The sequence below is a fragment of the Hyposmocoma kahamanoa genome, unplaced genomic scaffold, assembly GCF_003589595.1.
Source record: "Hyposmocoma kahamanoa isolate Upper Pololo Valley unplaced genomic scaffold, ASM358959v1 230, whole genome shotgun sequence".
Classification (NCBI taxonomy): Eukaryota; Metazoa; Arthropoda; class Insecta; order Lepidoptera; family Cosmopterigidae; genus Hyposmocoma; species Hyposmocoma kahamanoa.
Genome location: NW_020653749.1, coordinates 86,531 through 107,081, shown reverse-complemented (window position 1 = coordinate 107,081; position 20,551 = coordinate 86,531).

Here is a 20,551-nt window from a genome sequence, read left to right as displayed (position 1 = left end):
TTTATTATAGTCCTTTATCCACAAAAATTGACTCAAGGAAACGACTTTTTCTACGTAATAAATCAATTTGTAAGCCAAATTACTAAATCAAACGGTTTATAATCCGAGTTATGAGGTAACTTACAGCGTTTTACGAGCGAAGAATTGGTCGTAAATAATATAAGATGAGAAAAATGGTAGTTTTATGAACGAGGCATTTTAGAATGTTTATTTATTAATATCCTTCTCTAGATTATGACTTAAGAATGTAATTTTAAACATACTAAATTAACTTAGGACAGTTATTTAAAAGTTATAGATATTTTGATCCGTTTCCTCTATAAACCCAAATTTACGTGGATACAACGTGGTTTTTTTTTGATAATTTTAATCGTTCGGCCACGGAGGCAGTTATATGACAGATATATTTTTATAGGCAATTATATGTATTTCAACCACAGAACAATAAATACAATAGAAGTGCTTAGTTTGCGTGACACGTGAGCCAACAGTTCGCGGAGTTCCGCAAACTTGAACTCAGTCCGCCATATTCGCTTTGTAGTTATAGTGCTATCAATTATTTCGTCCAAAGCTCCAAAATCGCAGAAAATGCCGCTACTTTGGAGTCCACAAACCTGTAACCTATAACAGATGCCACCGTGTTGCAGATGATATATATGAAGGTGCCAACACGTTCTGTACGTATGCCCCAATTATTCTGTATTCCACATTCTATCAATAATGTCTCGAATAATAGCCTGATATCCAGAGTCTGTAGATATTACAATGATGTTCTGATTATGATCTGTATTATACAGTGTGGTTATAACAGTTTTAGAAGACTCCTACGTTCGAATCCACCCCTTAATTTCTTTACGTAAGCTTTGTTTTTTTTAATATGTTTTATTTGTTAAGCATATTTAAATAATTTCTTCTAGGTATCAAAATATGACCACTGTTTTTACTAAAGTGTCATGTATAGTTATAATTGGATTGCAGGTTTATATTCATTCATGTAAAATAGTTTTGTTAATGTACATTCTGATCTATAACCTGTTGCTGTACCTTATCCAATAAAATAAAATAAATAAAGTCCAAACAACTGTAATATTATCTATGGTAGTGTTACGTATCGTTATTAAGGATTATTAACCGACTTCAAAAAAGGAGGAGGTTCTCAATTCGGCTATGTTTGTTGTTGTATGTTTTTTTGTGTGTATGTTACGCGATAACTCCGGTATTTGTGAACCGATTTTCATGATTCTTTTTTGTTGGCAAGGGGGTACTTCCATAATGGTCCCATTTCAATTTGAAGGAAATAATCCTCTGCTGCGGCTTTTCACGCATGAAGATTCATTTTTATAAATAGCGCCTAAATTTTCTTAAGGAGCAATTATTTAAATGGTTGATTTTACTATTTCTCCAATTCAAGGCATTTTTCTCTGAATATTCTTTGAGTAGTGAGAACCGATTTTTTATTATCTCCAGTGTCAAGTCCTGTATAGTGGCGAATTTAAGGATATTTCAATAAAACTTAGCAAATAGACGTAATGCCACGTACTTTTGAGGTCGGTTTTTTTAGTACTCTGTACTGAGATTATTTTATTAATTTTATTTTAATAAATTATATTTTTTTGTTAATCGTCATCATTTTTTGTTACAAGAAACGAAACCAAACCTTAAACCGCTGCGACATGACTTTTCTGCAAAACAAAGTAAACATCTTGAATTCGTCGTCGTTTAGCAATGAACCGCTAGATGGCAGTATATTGATTGAAACTTCAATATAAAATCAATACGCCGCCGCCGTAACTTGCATTTGTAATAGATTTTTTTTAAATATATATATATTTATTTTTATATTTAATTTAATTATATATATATTTATAATATTCAAATGTGGAAGCGAAACGCTTAGTGCGAATACGGGGAATATCCACAACATAGGGGTGGAATTCTCACCCACGTCCAGTCTCCTGATGATGGAAAGGAGAAGGCGCAATCAAATTATGCAATTCCATCGCACACTCTCCGTGATACATCCTGCAGAATCCAAGGAAGTCACTCCATTTATGTCTACTTCTGAATTCTCGCCAACAGGGTAAATTTAAATATATTAACAGCCCTGAGTTTGATATTTCCTTTTAAATTTGAAACAACGACTAATCATTATCAAGATTATTGTGTTTCTGATTGTGAATGTGTGAGTTTTGGCGACAGCGGTTTTGTTATTAATCGAGGTGGCTTAATGTTTTTTTTTCTTCCGTGTATAGAACTACGTTCTTTTTCTTCTTCGTATCGTGTCGATACTTTTTCTATTTTAAGACTATACTCGTATTAACTTTGAATAGTATGTTGCCATCTTGACCGCACTGTCCGTGGGCCGCTTAGAGATCTTTCTCCGTAGAAGTATTAGGGCACCAGGGGCACACGAGCAAATGCTGCAAGGATTATGTAGTTATAGTACTATTTTGTTTTATAATATTATTTATAATAAAATGATCAATTTCTTTACATTGATTTGCAAACACAATGCGAGTTCAGAGTTATGTGATTTTTATTTAATTAACTTGGATCTTGTTCGAGTTACAATAATAGCTTTTATAAAGATTCCACTTCTGAAGCTGCCCCCTATCTTAAATGGCAAACGAAATTTAATAGAATTATGATTATCAAAGTCAAAACAGTATTAATAATTCCAGGTTTCAAATTACGAAATTCCTTGAATATTGAGAATCAGTTGATACGCTGTTTAGAATAGTTGGTTTCTAGGAAACCTTCGACTTCACAACCTTCGACATCTTGTGAAGTCGAAGCTACAAAGTACAAATGTGGCCTGCTTGTCTATTTTCTATAGGATATACAGGATTATTTGTAAAATACTAACATGACTGTATTGAACTGCACGCATGTAGCACGCATGAAGTGCGCGTACAGTGTGTGTGCAGCGCGTATGCGGTGCGTGTGCAGCGCGTGTGCAGTGCGTGTGCAGCACACGCGCAGCGCTCCTGCAGCGCGTTCGCAGCGCATTCGCCAGATTTGTACCCACCTAACAACCTCAAGCAGTAATGTCTGTAGTTCCTTGTGAATGTATATTGTTAAAGACTATAATAATTATACTATACACTATAACAACTAAAAAAACTAAACTAAAAACTTCTTTTTAAATTTATACAAAATATGTCTTCCTATTTTCCTATTTTCATATTTTCCAGGTCATCGGTCCACGATGACCTGCAATCGCTGGATGCAAGCAGCGCAAGACCGGTCATTGTGGCAATCCTTGAGGGAGGCCTATGTCCAGTAGTGGCCGTCTTTTGGCTGAAATGATGGCGTAGACCTTCTCACAGGAATATCTAGACAAATTTATTGAATTATTTACGTAAATCGAGCGTCAGGCCACAGTGCATTATTTCCGTACAATAAGTTAAGAGGCTATTTTAGTCATTTGCAAACTCAGCAGGTCATTCACGTACCCCTGTGTCTCCTCCGATGTTAGGGCGAGTTCCCATTACGTCGTGACGACAGATAGTCGTCGCGCCTTTTATATTTATATGAAGTTGTTCACATATAACACAACACGATTAACTGTCGTTCACGAGTTTTTAGACGTTATGACGACTGACTGTCGTGACAATGGGAAAAGCTAGAACGACTGCCATCCGACGATAAATAAAACGTCACGATAAAAATGTCGTGCAAACTGCTGTGAACCGATAAATTGTCGCCACGATCTAGTGGGAACAGCTAGACACTATAGTCGTTCGACGATAAAATAAACGTCTACAACACAGTCACGACAAATAATAATAAATAGGGCAGGGCGGGAATAGGCTAGACGCGATAGTCATCCAACGATAAATAATTGTTATGACATAATGTGAACGCGCCCTTAATTGTCTTTAAAGCGATTCACCTCAAATGTTTTAGGCATTTACTATTTAATAACGATCTAACAAAAAGCGGTTGGAGTCCCGCTACAACGTAAATTTTTATTCGTTTGTGGTGAGAGTGCCGATCGGACATCTATCGACCTTTATGAAGGAAGAGTTTTGGCCGCAGCCGGTTACCTGACACCAGATTGCGTCACACGTCGCCGACAAGCGCAACACGTGTAGATTTGTTATTTATTTTATTGTCATATTATATTGTTTGTAGGTTAGTCCTTAAGGTATATATTGTATGGGTCATGTCGCCTGAAATAAATGTGTAAATAAATCATTGACTTACAATTATATGGACGTCGGGTCCGCGCTAAAAAGTGTCCGAACTTATAGGGCGTTAAAATCGTATACAGAGCGTCATTCACGCTTTAGTCTTCGTTTGTTTGACTGACAGCGAAACAAGCAAAATTAGACGGTACTGCGATGACATTACAATTTAAAAGCTTTTTCATATTCCTTTACATGTCACTACGTTTAAATAGGTTGACTTGGGACATTTTTTTCGTGGTTTTTGTATTAGACCCGACGTCCATTTATTTGTAAGTCAATGAAATAAATAAAAAAAATATGATACACATGAGGATATTATGTAATGAATGTGGTAATTTGTTACACGATAGATTGTAATTTCCCCAATCATATAAAATCCCCGTTAAACAGGTTAAAGTAATAGTAGTTTATGTGATTGTTACATAATGAAAGGCATTCAGATACGAGAGTGGGTTTAAAAACATCCCACGAATGTTTTAATGCCGAATTATGTACAGTTACATATTATACTGCTTTATCTACACTCAATACTCAATACTCAATTCTTTATTGCATTCCCAAAAGTTTACATTTGTAGCAGGTGGACACGCTTAAATTAGAGCTTTGGGACCCTGTTGGGCACAGCAATGTACATAGAGAGGGCAACATTTCACTTACTTGAATTAAATTAAATCAATAAACATTTCAACATCAAATATAATCTTCAAAAAAAAAACATGCAATAATTACAACTTATATAAGCATACAATTCTTAAATTACAAATAAAGTCTATTAATATTATTATTTTCGCGAGATAATTGAGACAACCATGACGTATAAAGTATAAAAGGCGGCCTGAGCTCAAGTTTGCGGAACTCCGCGAACTGTTGGCATACGTACCACACAAACTGAGCACTTCTACTGTATTTATTGTTCTGTGCTTCCACCGCTAGCGAGAGGCATTGCTGAGAAAAATTCATAAACGTACGTCAGGCTTTAATTAAAGATTTAGTGCCGGAAGGATTCTAATCGTTGACCTCTCACTTGGCTACCGGATTAACTTAACTTAAAAAGTTTTATAATCATCCGTTTCTGTATGTAACGGTTTCTATGATGTTAGCTATACACTTTTGGTCAAATATCGCCTCAATGTGCAGCCCCCTGTACTTCTGTATGATTTTAAGGCAAAGTATTTGAACACAAGCCTAGACTTTACGAGGTGAGGTTTGGGAAAAATTAATATGATTAAATCAGAGCAGGCGCAATAAAATTGATACAGAACCGATGTTTACAAACGTATTTATACATATATATTTTATTTATGTATATTTTATTCTTATCTACACACATATCGTAAACTCTCTATAATGTGTTCAAAAACTACAGGTAAACTGTTCTGTTAGAACAAATTTCTTATCTGTGAAAATGTTATTATTGCTTCCTAATAACATCGAATTCGATGTTATATTAAATTCAAATTTCGAACATCTCCGAAAAACGAAACAATTTGATTGGACCTCAACTCTTATATCAGTCGAGATGAAGTTCTATTCGAAATGAAATCTCAATAGCGAACAATTTTGACAATTTCGCACGTTATTTGATATCGAACGATATGGTAGTTGGGGCCGATTCTAGTTTGTCTATGAACTAAAAATAAAAACTACAGTTGTGTGACTGGCGTGAGAAAAGTTTTTATTTGCCGCCATTTCGCCAGAGACAGAGAGCTTATAATATGTGTGTTATTACCTGTACTTAATAGAAATACATACATAAATACTAGGCGTAAAAATATTGAGATGTTTGTTATTATTAATTATTTTTAAATGTTTTTTTTCTTTGTTAATGGAATTCATAGACATTTATTGTACTGACAAAAACTAAAAAATACTTTGGAGTGCAAAAATGGTAGTCGCACTTGTAATATTATCTATGGTGGTGTATCGTATCATCGGTTTACCGTAATCGTTTTTTTTTTTGTTACAAGAAACAAAAGTATACCTTATATCGCTGCAATATGGTCGCTTCTTTTTTAGAGAAATAAGTAAACATCTCGAATTCATCGTCGTCCGCCAGATGGTAGCACATTGATTGAAATTTCAATACAAAACGTTGTAACTTGCAATTATAAGATTGATGGTATTGAACTTACAACGATGCAACAACAAGGTAACGTATATTGAGTGTGTGCGTTATTATTGTTATTAGAATTTGTTATTTCTTTTTAAATTTGAAAGCACGACCAACCATTATCAAAATTTCATAGTGTTTAGGATTATGAATGTGTGAGATTCGACGACAGCATAATAATCGAGGCGTAAGACACTTTTTTTTTCTTCCGTTAGTGGAAGAAACCATGCATGTCGAAGAAGGTTCATAACCTACCTAAGTCTTCCCCTAAATATATCATTGACTGTGTACAATGTAATTCTATTATATTTTTTTCAAATCAGTATCGATTTCGAATATCGATAACAATAGAGTACGTCAAACTTTTCAACTGTTGAGATAAAAGAAGGGGCTTTTGATGATCTCTTAATCCAGTTTTATGAATTGGATACCGGCAAAATGGCCGGCCGATTTTCACTGGATTGACAATATTTTTAATGATTTTAAACTTCGTAGGCTTAAAATTCCTATTGTCACAAAGATTTTTATTCTTTTGGATTTAAAGGGCTTTTCAAGTTCCAACATAGTAGCTAACTAGATTTTTTAGACAGATTGGCTATACCAGCAGTAAATCTGCCATTCAATGTGGAAAAAAAATAGACGTTACTTTTACGCTTTTTTTATTCAAATTGAAATTCTATTATCTACGGTACTTACTCGCTACAAAGAACATTGAGTTTCAAAAAAAGAATGACTTATTTTTTATATTAAAAATAGTCTCCTTAAATACGTCACTGTGTTCCTGAACAAAATAACGTCACTGTATTTGTGAAATTAATAAAATTAAAATTATTTTATTATTTCATATCTCAATTGGTTATGTAACATGTACACATACGTACACTAGTTAGCAAAAAGAACTATTTAAAAATATCGTAAAATATCAAATATGACGCTACTCAAACGCTCTACTGCCTCCTGATTGGTTAAATATAACCGGTATCTGGCCAATCACGGGCACTTCTATTCTATCTCTTTAATTTTTTCGTTTTGTACCGTTTGTTTGACTTTCATTTGAATTTCTTGTCGTGGATTGTTAATAAATTAATCTTGAAATATTGGTTGTGTTTCATTATTTTAATTTACTCGTAGAAAAAGTATTGTACGCACTCATTACATAATTAGGTTCTTATTAAACGATTGCATAAAATACTATTTTCACATTAAACAATACGAATTTAAATTGTTTCTTTAATTAATAATGAAAACAGAAGATGCAGGGTGATGGACGCAGGACCTTTCGGATCTTTGCAATTTAAACTCTGAAGTGACACTGCAACTGCTATGGACTGCTGCAGCGTGCGTTTCGCTTACCACCAGGCGCACGACTTGTTCGCCTCGTCACTTGAAAAAAAGATTTCTAGGAACACTAGTGGCCGCGACTGATGGCCGCATCTTCGTGGGTATAGACTCGCTGGGGCTTATGGTGAGCTGCAGACACGGACGTGTTTGTCTGCCTCGGTAGCATGTGGCCGGGGCGTCTGCCTCGCACGCAGTTAACGGGTTTTATCAGCAGTCTAGGTGAGGGCCTGAAGCGAGGAGCCCTTTAAGTAGGTAGCTATGTCCGGATATTGTCGCAGGACACTCCGACTGGCATCTCGGGCACTAGCCCGGTGAGCTATTAGAGGATAAGCTAGATATCATCCGGTCTCTCCAGCCACTTAGGTTAATGGACGAACTGGAGAGACGTCGTTTTTCGGCGTCAGGAAGTGAGCGTGCCTGACAGCTCAGCCGCCAATGAGGAGATTTGGTAGTGGATTTACTCGAAGGCTTAGCGGTGCCTACATCTCCGGCACCTGCCTGGAAAATAGGGAAGGTAGAGCATCCGGGGCGGTTCACCCGAGACATTAACCTCTCCGAAGCGGATGAAGTCAAATAACAGAGGTCTATGACAACCCTGTACACTGGCTGATCTTGGATCAGAACCTGAACTTTTATAAGGAACCTTATGGTTCCTGTGCTCGCACAGGTTATAGTGCCCTTCTTGTATACCCTAAGGGTCGGTAGGGAGGATCACTATAATCAAAACTAATTTAGAAAGATATGATTCTGGTGGCCACATCGAGTTCAGCCACTAATATATAATATAAATGACACCTCAAACGACGCAACACGAGACACGTATATAATTAAAGCATTAATCTGCATTGGACGTTATACACTCAATCAAAAACATCTTTCTGTAATAGATATTTCCATTTGCCCAACCACAAAGTGAATCACAAAAGTTATAAAACATTCGTGCCGGTAGTTACGTGACCATTTTATTTTAACCACTCCGATTTAAAAGGCAACTTTAACTTTGTTATTCATACCTTTATCCATACACATCATCACGCCTGTCTCCTTTGCATCTCCTGAGACTAATCACTGAACTCTACGCCTGTCCGTAACAATTGCAGTGCCACTCAGAGCTTTAAATCACAAGGATCTGAGGGACACTGCCACTGCGCCTGTCGCCCTGAGACATAAGTTGAGTGGATGAGTCCCATGTGCCTGTAATTTCACCAGCACCCCTATACCCTTCAAAACCGAAACGCAGTGCTTACATTACGGCTTGGCAGCAGAAATAGGTAAGGTGGCAGTACTTCCCTCGACGAACTCTTTCACAAGGAGCTCTACTGCTTCTGGTATTTCCGAATTTTCACTTATGATCACTGAATATGAAACCGCTCTGAATTATACTGACTTATACCATGATAAAAACCTGTCCTCATTAGGACACTTAATACTAAATATCAAAGAATCGCTTCGTATAAGTATTGACACTGAATAATCCTGCGCCCCACTTGTATCCAACTAAGGAATTTGCAACTAATATAATTTATTTGATTTCAGCTCAAAAATGTTTATCAAAGCCATCTTACTGTTGCTGCCGATGGTATCGCTAGTACCCATTAATATAAAATTGAATATTACCGCTCCCAATATTGTAAAAGTTGAACATACCGGAGCCATTATTGATATCATTAGTGATAAGGAACAGCAGACATTTGGTAAGAAACTTCTTCAGTATGTTTTTGATGTTTACCATTTCAAATTTATTGATAAAAAAGTAAAATCAATTACAATGAATGAGAAAAATTATCTATTTCTTCCAAAGAACAGTGTCGCGCCTTCGGCGATTTTTGATAATTACAACATGCAAAGGCAATTCCAAAGAAATAATTTACTAACAGAAACACAGGATTGCATGCCGGTTGTCAATCGCAGTAGGTCTTCTACAGGATGTAACAAATATTCCAACCACATTTAAACTTGTGATCTTACTAATGATTACCCTTTATTTGATTACGACTTTAAAATGGGATTTTTTTGTTTTTTATCTTACCCTTATAGAGAAGCAGCTGTGCACTGTCTTTCGAAGTATTCATTTGACTACCTTATATTCACAGTGCCACCTAAGCACTATAATGTAGTTTAATTTAAGCTTCACTTTAAATTAATATTCATTTTTGAGGTATCGGCGACAAACATCTAAAAGATGCTGCAGAAGTCTATTCTGGAAAAAGACCTGACGATGTTTTTGTACGCAGCCCAACACCATGGAATGATCTTTACAATACATACAACTGGCCACAAGTCACAAGAATAGTAAAACCTGTTAATATTAAGGCATTAATTTCAAGTAGCGTGCCTGTTAGTATATTTTCTCGAGAATTCATAAACAATAGTAGTCTCAAAGCTATATTAGATACAAGCATAACAGTAGACGTCTCGCATATGGTTGAAACAATATGGCCCGTCAATGATGAGTTAGAAGTCGGTCAAAGGATTACACACACAGTTAAAACAAATGGAGGTGAGGTTAATTCATTCGTTTTTAAAACTAAATGGGGTGAAAACGTAACACAAGCAATAACTAAAAAAATTGGTCCAAAAAATAAAACTCTAATTGAATTAGAACCTCATCAGAAAGTTGTCGCTAATCTGACAGCTGTCAGAGTCAGTGCTGATGTAAAAGTTGCGTATATAGCCGAGCTTGATGGCTTCGTAGCCTGTAACTACGGTAAGAAGTACCAAGGTCATCATTTCTGGGCATACAATATTAGTGAAGTATTGGATGCAACCCATCTACCGAAGCAAAAACAATTCGTGGAAGTTATTCGTATTCAATTTTATTCCGACCTTAAGGTTGTTGTGTCTGATGTACAAACTCTAAAACCAATGTTAGAAATGATTGCTGGGAGAATTTAATCATTTGGGATTGATTTCGTTTAATTGATATTTGATTGTTTCAGTAATTAATAAAGTTGTATCAAATTGAAAGTGTACTTTCTTTGTATATATTATAGTTCGTTTTAGGTATCGTCAAGCCAAATTTCTAAATGTTGTTATCACAGGCTGTCACACATACCGGAGGCGCAATTTTTTAAATACTTTTCATGGGATCACGTAGGTCATCGAGTGCTAAATACAATTTGAAATTTACCATGAGCTTTTCGGTGAAGGAAAATGTCCTAATGAAAGCTGTCACGTCGAAGAAGGTTCACAACCCTCGAAAAACGTGTGAAGTCCCAACTCGCATTAAAATCTCGCCTGAGAGGAAACCCGTGTACAGAAGTAGGACGTATAAATGGGTTGATGATGTTGAATAACATCCCATCAGTTAGTTGAAAAGTTATGCTTAATAGTAGCGAGATCTCTAAGACAGTCTAGAGGCGTATTTACGCGTGTTAATGAAGTGAAAAATAAAAAAAATAAAAATAAAAATGTCAATCGGCTAGTTAAGTGAGTTTGATGTGAAATCCGAGTCGTGGTTATCGTACTTAGACCGATCGGAGATGTACTTCAAGGTCAACAAGGTCGATAACGAATTGAAGCTACCGACACTGATCACAACAATCGGAGATGAAGCATACGAATTACTCGTGAATCTCGCAAGTCCAAAGAAGCCATCAGAATTAACATACGGGCAGGCTGACGATTTGATGCGTCATCATTTACAACCGACGCCGTCATCGTTAGCGGAGAGGTACTGGTTTAGACAAAAGCGACAGGCGACCGGGGAGGACGTCGCGGCTTATGTAGCAGTTTTAAGAAAGATGTCTTGCAATTGTAAATTCGCTTCGAATTTAAACGAAAATTTGCGAGATCGATTTGTGTGTGGACTCAGCAGTGATGTCATTCGGCAACGGCTGTTCGCGGAGGATGACTCTATAACGTTCGCGCAAGCCTGAAGTTGGCAAGTTCGCTGGAAGCGGCGGAAAGGGACGCGGCTGTAGTTGATGTTTCGTGTGAAAAGGTTTCGGCGGGCACGAATGCCATGTGTGAAGTACATTCGCTTACGCCGGGCGGCCGGGTGCCGCGCACCCACAGATCTTGGGGAGTGGGACGGCGGGCGGCGGGCACGAGATCAACGAACTGTGGAGCTTACGGAGCCACAAATCATGATTCGACTACCTGTCGATTCCGGGAGTACACATGCAGTAAATGTCATACTACCGGATGTGTGCCCGGAATAGGAGAGGAGGGGGTATACATCGCAAGGGAGACATCATCATTGTCGCGGTGCACAGGGAAGAATTTTTTAAATTACGGTGACGTCCGTCGCGGGTCAAACGAGGAGGACGACCGGGACATCGAGGAGAATTTAAATCTTTTAGTGTTGAGTAATTATAAGGCAGTGAAATGACAATAAATTTATTACAACGGAGGAACCCCAATTTCATGTATTAGTAAAGTGCTCATAACAGCTATTTTTCACATCGGTGTATAGAAAATGATAATACCGAGTTAAGGTTTTACGATGGTTCTAAAATTAAACCTTTAGGTATAATAAAGCCACAGATTCAATACCAGGACCAAAAAAAACAATTAGAATTTTTTATAATAGAGGACGGTACCACCTCATTAACTGGGAGGCACTGGTTAGCTGAACTTCAAATAGATATTCCGAAATTAAACTGCAATTTTGTATGGAGTCACAAAACAGGACGGTTAGATAGATATAGGGAATAGTTCAACGACGGACTGGGGCGGTATACGGGAGGCAAGGCGACGCTGCGCGTGCGAGAGGGAGCGGCATCGGTGTTTTACCGCGCGCATCCGCTGCTGTACGCGCTGCGCGAGAGCATGGACGCCGAGCTGGACGCCATGCTGCGCGCCGGCGTCATTGAGCCTGTGGACTGCTTCAATCATCAAATCTGACGGTACCTACACTTAGAATCTGTGTGGATTATAAAGCGACTTTAAATCCCGAATTACTGATCAACCGCTACCCGTTGCCTAAGATAGACGATGTGTTGGTGGGGTTAAATGGAGCTCGTTATTTTAGTAAAATAGATTTATCTCAAGCTTACAATCAGGTAGAATTAGACGATTCAAAAGTATATACGGTTATAAATACTCACCGAGGATTATTCCTTACAATAGATTAGACTACGGACTGGCGTCTAGTGTAGGTATTTTTCAACGAATAATGACGAATCTATGTAGAGGAGTACCTAACGTTCAAGTATTTTTAGATGACGTAATAATAGGTGGCAAAACAAAAGACGAGCATCTGGAGGCATTAAGGATGGCACTGCAAACATTGCAAAGTAACGGATCAAAGCTAAAAAGGAGCAAATGCGTATTCTTGGTAGATGAAGTGACATACTTAGGTAATATTGTATTCAAGGAAGGTATAGACGCAGATACATCTAAAATAGATGCAATAAAAAAAATACAAAATCCAAAAAATGTGTCGGAATTACGCTCCTTTCTAGGTTTGGTTAATATCTTTGCAAAATTTGTTTAAAATTTTAGTTTTGTACTTGCGCCGCTTTATTGCGTAAGGGTATTGAATGGAACTGGAGTTACGAATGCGAGCAGGCATTCTGGCAGGTAAAAAGATTGTTGACTAGTGCAGACGTGTTGGCACACTAGGATCCGGGGTAGCCGGTGGTGGTGACGTGGGATGCCAGCCCGTGCCGGGGTGGGCAGCATGCTGGCGCAGCGCGACGCGTCGGGCCGCGAGCGCCCGGTGGCGTACGCCTTGCGTTCTCTTACGCCAGTGGAGAAAAACTACTCACAAATACACTGTAAGGCCCTGGCGATAGTATTCTACATGAAGAAGTTCCATCAATACCTATACGGCGGCCATTTTCTCTTGCGAACGGATCATAAGCCGCTAGTATCGATGTTGAACCCTTGTAAGGAAATTTCTACTATGACAGCGAGCCGCATGCAACGTTGAGCTATAATTTTATCAGCGTACGATTACGAAATTGAATATGTTAAATGTAGGGACAATTGTGCAGATGGTTTGTCGCGATTACCAATACATATACATGGAAAAGAGAGTGATAAAATACCTCCCAACCGACCCATCGTCCAAGTCCAGCTGGATCTTACCCCTATACCGCCCCATGCTCGTCCAATCAGGAAATGTAGGATAGGAAAAGATATTAGATTTAAGTTTTAGTTCACAAGCAATCTGTAGATATATTGTAAGTACTTAAGTTTATTTTTGTAATACATAATTACCATATAAATAAAATATTGTCATAGTAGAATTTAAGGGTGAAGGGATGTAGTGTAGCTAGATATGATTATTATTGTGTATAGATATTTATGCAAATAAATATTAAATACAGCAAAGTTATTCCCTTATTCAAAAGCGGTAGGAAAGTTGATCCTAGCAACTATAGGCCCATTTCAATTTTACCAGCTTTAAGTAAAATATTCGAAAAGGTTATGCTGACTCAATTACTGTCCTATTTCGTTAGGAATCATATTTTTCATAGTGAACAATATGGGTTTACTAGTGGTAGATCGACTAGCGATGCGGGGTTAGCGTTACTAAAACACATCTTTGATGCTTGGGAAAGGTCCCAGAACGCTATTGGTGTTTTCTATGACCTCTCAAAGGCATTTGATTGCGTTGATAATATTACTCTTATTAGGAAGCTGAAACATTACGGTGTAAATGGCAAGGCGTCGAAACTTGTCTCGTCATATCTCAACGGTAGAATTCAGAAAGTAGACATAAATGGAGTGACTTCTTTGGGTTCTCCGGTAAAAATGGGTGTTCCATATGGCACAATACTTGGACCTTTCTTATGTCTGATTTATATTAATGATCTGCCATTCTTTGTTAAGGACCATTGCGAAATAGTATTGTTTGCTGATGACACATCCTTGATTTTTAAAACAAACAGACATGAACATTAACTATGACCATATTAATGATACCCTCTCTAAGATAGTTTATTGGTTTAATGCTAACAATTTATTGCTTAATGCCAAGAAGACAAAATGTGCTAAACGTGTTAACGTAAAATCGACTAGTCCAAGCATAGAAATAAACGGAGAAAAGTTAGACATTGTTAATAAAGCAGTGTTCTTGGTAGTGACCTTAGATAGTAAACTTCCATGGTTTCCACATATATCTTCCCCGGCCAGCAGATTAAGCTCCGCTGCATACGCAGTCCGCAGAATACGTGAGCTTACCGATGTCAATACTGCTAGACTAGTTTACTTTAGTTACTTCCATGGTATAATGTCCTACGGATTCTCATGTGGGGTAAAGCGGCAGATATTCAAACCATATTTGTATTGCAAAAACGAGTGATTCGTTCTGTGTACCGTCTAGGCTCTCGGGTTTCTCTCAGAGAAAAGTTTAAGGAGACTGGTATCATGACCGTGGCATCAGAGTACATTACTCAAATACTTTATATGCCCGTAAAAATATACATAATTTCAATAAGAAAGAAGATATCCATAATATTAACCTTAGAGCTTAGTCCAAACTCATGGTACTACGATTTCGTTTAACCAAGGTAAACATCTTTATGGGGAACTGTATACGTTTTTACAATAAGATTCCGGAGCATATATTTAGTTTACCATTTCCTAAGTTTAAAAACTACATTAAAAATATTTTGATCGAAAAATCATATTACAAAATTGAAGACTTCGTGTTAGATAAAGATGTATGGAAAGACGACACGGCTCCAGAATCCACACAAAGATTCAAAGTGTATTGTGCATTTAAGTTTATTTGAAAATCAGCAATCCCTAGAGTTTCTTGCTCGTTCTTCTCAAGGAGGTCAGCGTAGTGAACGAGCAGTAGCTTAAATGTGACGTTTTCAAGTGTAAATTAATTTTACCTATGGAATAAATAATCTTTGACTTTGACTATATGAATGAGAGTGGCGGCAGTTTTTGTACAGTCAAACAATTATAGGCCATTGAACGTGTCTCATTGTTCCCTTTCCTAAGAAATACTTCAAAAATAACTCCTACTTCACGTGAAAAAATGCTTAAATAGAGCACTAATAGGAAGACCCTATAGCGTTGTGTTTGTGACTATACTTTACTTCTTTTCAGTATGAAATCCGCCTGACAAGATGAAGACTTTTTTAATTGAATCTTTATAGCCCGGTGGATGAATGAAATGGTCGTAAAAAAGCCATAACCGGTCCATAGCGCGTCTAGGGTATATTTAACGAAACAAAATTTTCACTTATTACGTCTGTCTCAGCGAAAAATGAGAATTTTTTGACGACGCCGTAAATAGAAAGGTTTTTATGAGAAAATAAAGTGTCCCGTTCATTTTAAAAAATAACATTACGTAACAAACTTTCATTGCTTTAGTTCCTAGTTTAACAGTGATGTCCCCTGGTTTGCAGATCTTGTAATTACTATAAAGTGAAATATGGTACTAGGAAATGGTAGATAGCTCAACCGCTGTAAAAAACTTAGTAGGTACCAAATTTTCAAGAAACCTAAATTCGTGTTCCGATTCAAGTTATATATCTTCAGTAGAGCAGCTTATTTAAATTCCACAGTGATACACTGCTCCTTATCCCTAGATTTATGTCTCAGTTATTTTTAAAGCTGCATTATACGGTTGGTTTATATGATAATTATAAATTTAAATCGCAACGCCACCTATTACATGTGTGTGAAAGCACGAGACACTCAGAAGCAAGCAAGGTTAAAAATACGCGCTATCGAATACTTTCTGTTGTTCTCAATTTTGTCGCTAGATGGCGCTATATATCTTAAACGCAAAAGTGAATTCTAAAGGTTTGTACTAGATGGCGCCACTAGTTTTTAATAAATATGTATACGGTTAATTTAAAATTATCGTGATGTCAAATAAAAGCCCATCTAAAACTCTAGAGTTCAATAGAGGGAATTAGTCGGAATTTTCGGTATAGATAGAAGTTTAACGAGGATTTTTGAAACGTCACTCCAACATTATTAACAGCTAAAGTAGTATAATATAATGTTACAAATATCACATACATCTATGATTAAAGGCTAGCTCACATGAGTGGTGTGACGTGCGGGACGAAAGCACGGGAAGCTGTTATTGTTTTGTTGTATCTCATGCTGTGTTATTAAAGTTTATGGTACTGAATAGAATTGGTATAAGGTAAAGAAGGTTAGAATAAAATATCGTAAACTAAAGACTTTGTGCAATATGAGTGGTGTGTAAGAGAGCGTGCTGGTGTGAAAGATGATGTAGTATGATGGAGAGAAAAGTGAACGCATCAATGAACAAACCTTCATGAAGACAGGATAGATTTTAATAGATTCACGGTACTAGTTTAAAGAGCGAATTTGAATGGAAACATAGGGAAAGCTTTCTTAGAAGCATTATATAAGTCAAGATTGAGACAGACCGGGGAAGATCAAAATAAATAAATAAATAATAATAAAGAAGATCAAAATGAAGTAATTTAGATCAGAAAAGGGTAAAAGCTAATATTGTATCAGAAAATCAAAGTTAAGGCGCCGACGAGAGATGATTGGCTATTACTCTACCGACAAGAGCCTAGCACTTAAATAAAAAAATAGAGTATGGAAATTTATTTTCTCCCAATAGGTTACAAATTGGAAAATACATTGGAATATAGTATAAAAACAATGGCACATAAATGAGGTTGGTGTCCAAGCTAGAAAAACTTATTTTATAGATCACCAGGCCTCCCACGACCCACGGGCATTGGCGGCAATACAGCTGTTTGAAAGGGTATTTCTGGATGTGGTTCCTGATGCTGATCCGGGTTTGTTCCGGCTATCACTAATTATTAATTATTTTCCGCAAACAAAAGTCGATCACTTGATACAATACATGTAATCAACAAATCACTGTCACCATGATAACCAGAAAAAAGTATAAAATCTACAAAGGAGTCCGTAACAGTCCCATTGTCACCAAGAAGTTAAAATCTGATGAGGATATCAAATGGAAATCGAGAAAAACCGATAAGCAAGCTTTTAAGATCGTTTTTTTTCTTCAATGCAAAAGTTACAATTATTATGTGTTCAGTTACTAAACCTTACGGATGAATGTCCGAAATAAAAGTTTTGAATTTGAAATTTTGATTACACCCAAACCTGTTTGCGATCGATACATTATTCCATGTTTTTTCGTAATTTTTCTACTGTTACTTTTTCACAATAGTTTTTGTTTTTGAGCGCGGGTACAATTTCTGAAATAACTTTTCTAAATTGGTTCTGGTCGGGCTGTTTTAGTACATCGAATTATAACTGAATTATTTTTATTTAATCCGTAAACCCTTACATTAGTACAGACGGCGAACCGTGCAATAACAAAGCTCGCCTCTTTAGTCAAATCGTAGAAGAAATCGACAAACGCTAATCTCCAACGTGTGAGGGCTTCTGTTGTTTATTGAATATGTGTGATCGTTTCTGATCATCATATCCTCAAGCACTCTTGAACTCTTGCTTCACTACAGTTATTATATAAACAACCAGTGACGTTCGTAACTTAACCCACGGAACCAAGGAACCGGTTTTGATCTTAGATGATAAGAGTTCTTTATTGTGAATGAGACCTGAGGATGCGGTTACACCGAATCGTTATTCTAATTACTCTATTCCCATGATGTAAAGGAGCTTACAGCTTTCTTTTAAGCATTATTAAATTGTAAAGAAAAGCAGTAAACAAGTCAAATAAATCAAGTGTACATATTTTGAGATCTGACTAAAATTAAGTCTTTCTTTATAAATTTAATAAATATTTGACGATTTCGGTGACCCATCGGTTTATAATATAGGCGGTGGATGAGGATCCTTTTCCCCGGGTTCCTTTTTTTAAATAGGTAAGGTGGTAGCACTTCCCTGGTCGAACTCTTTTCTTCTTCTTCTTTTTGCTTAATGGCGCTACCCTTTAGATTTCGCCAGTATCGAGTTTTCCGCTTAGTAATTTTAAGGGTTTCTGTAGACTCTGCTATTCAGTGAGTATTATGAGAGCACGAACTATACAACTACAGACGGTAAATAAGAAATTAATAACGAGGGTCTATTAGAAGCCCGAAGGTCTTTTAGAAGGCTTCACTAACTCGAGTGTTGTATTGTTTGACGGTAAACAGCTAACAATATTTTTTTTCATAGATCCGTGGTAGGGTACAGAGGGTCGATGTTAACGGTACGAGATCATCAGGGTCTGCAATTAGCATGGGTGTCCCTCAAGGTTCAATTCTAGGCCCATTTTTATATTAATGACTTACCTAGCCTTATGGAGGGTATAAAACATGAGATAGTATTGTTTGCTGATGATATTTCCTTATTATTTAAAGTTAAAAGGCACCAATGTTCCTACGACGATGTGAACAATGCTATATCTAAAGTAGTTGATTGGTTTGCTGTTAATAACCTACTTCTTAATGAGAAAAAAACAAATTGTGTGAAATTTACAGTAGCTTCAATCTCTGATGTTTCAAATAAAAAAAAATATTGTAAATGTTATTTACAAAGAGCAACCCTAGAGTTTCTTGCTCATTCTTCTCAGGGGAATCTGCCTTATGAATGAGCGGTAGAGTTTAACCATTGTGACGATTTCAAGTGTAATAATGCTTACCTATGAAATAAACATTAATTTGAATTTGAATTTGAAAGATAATACAACTCCAACTAAAATGTGGAAAAAGCGAAGACGCATACAGCCACGATGGATTGTAAAAAAAATTGAATTGAATTGCTATTAAATTTCCATTTAGGTAACATTTTAAGCGAATGTTTTAATTCTGAACTTAAGTAATGAGAAGAAAAGGCCCGAGGGTTTTATTTGGGGTATTGTAGTCAAGTTAACCACCTTGCAATCATACTATTTAAGAGCAAGTGTGAAGAAAAAATACTAACTACCTCGCATGAACATATTACTAACTTAGAATAATAACGGAATACTAACATCTTAAACAACAATTGTGTTTCATAACTTTTTACGGTCACGGCTGATGATTTACATCCATGTAGCAGTCGAGAAAACCTAAGAACTCGATATCGTAAAAAAAGACAAGCATGTAACAAGGTTTTCGATTTTTAACCGACTTAGACTCGACCCGATTCGACTGTGTGTTTTGCATATTACGGGATTGCTCCGACATTTCCGAACCGATTTTGATAATTCTTTCTTGTTGGAAAGTGGGTACCACAGTTGTGGGCCCATTCAAGTTTGAAGAATATATTCTACCTCTAAGAGTGACAAATTAGTGGATGAATCCGGTTTATTGTATTTCACCCAATTTCCGTTAATCGAATTTTAGAAAAAATTGTAATTAGATGTAATTCTATTTATGGACGGTTTTTTAAAATAAAAGAATTGTATTGGTAATAGATCTATTATATGTATGTTGCTGTTCATAGTTCCGTTCTGAGCGTAATCAACGATTGACGAACCCCTTACAAAAAATAATGTGTCACAAAATAACCCTCTGTATAGGATGTGTGGTGTGTGTGGGTACAACGAAATATGTTCTGATTGCGATAGTTTTAACTGCGGCGTTCCTACTTTTAAGAGGTCGCTTCTTGCATTATCGTAAGGTGAATAATGTATTCTTTTTGTTTTGTTTTTATTTTGTATAAGAATAATAATTAATTTAGCCGTCTATCTTTTGAATGTTGAGTTATAATTGAGCACAGATATGCTTAATGTATTAATTTTTAACTGTTTTTTTTTCTACATTGTTTTTGTCTCATATCTGTTATTGTGGCATAAATAAAAAAATTAAATTTGCCTAGCAATATTCTATATTTCCCTAGCAATTTCTACTTCAATTACGCTTCGGTGTAAAAACAGCCACCGTGAGACTCCATTCATAAAGCCGTACAGTAATAAATAACCACACGTTTTTAACCATCGACAGTAACTTTACAAATTGACTACCGCAGTCAAATCGTTGAACTGGTTATAATGAAAGTCGGGAAGTCCGTTATTCTTTCATCAATTTAATTTTTGGTATTGATT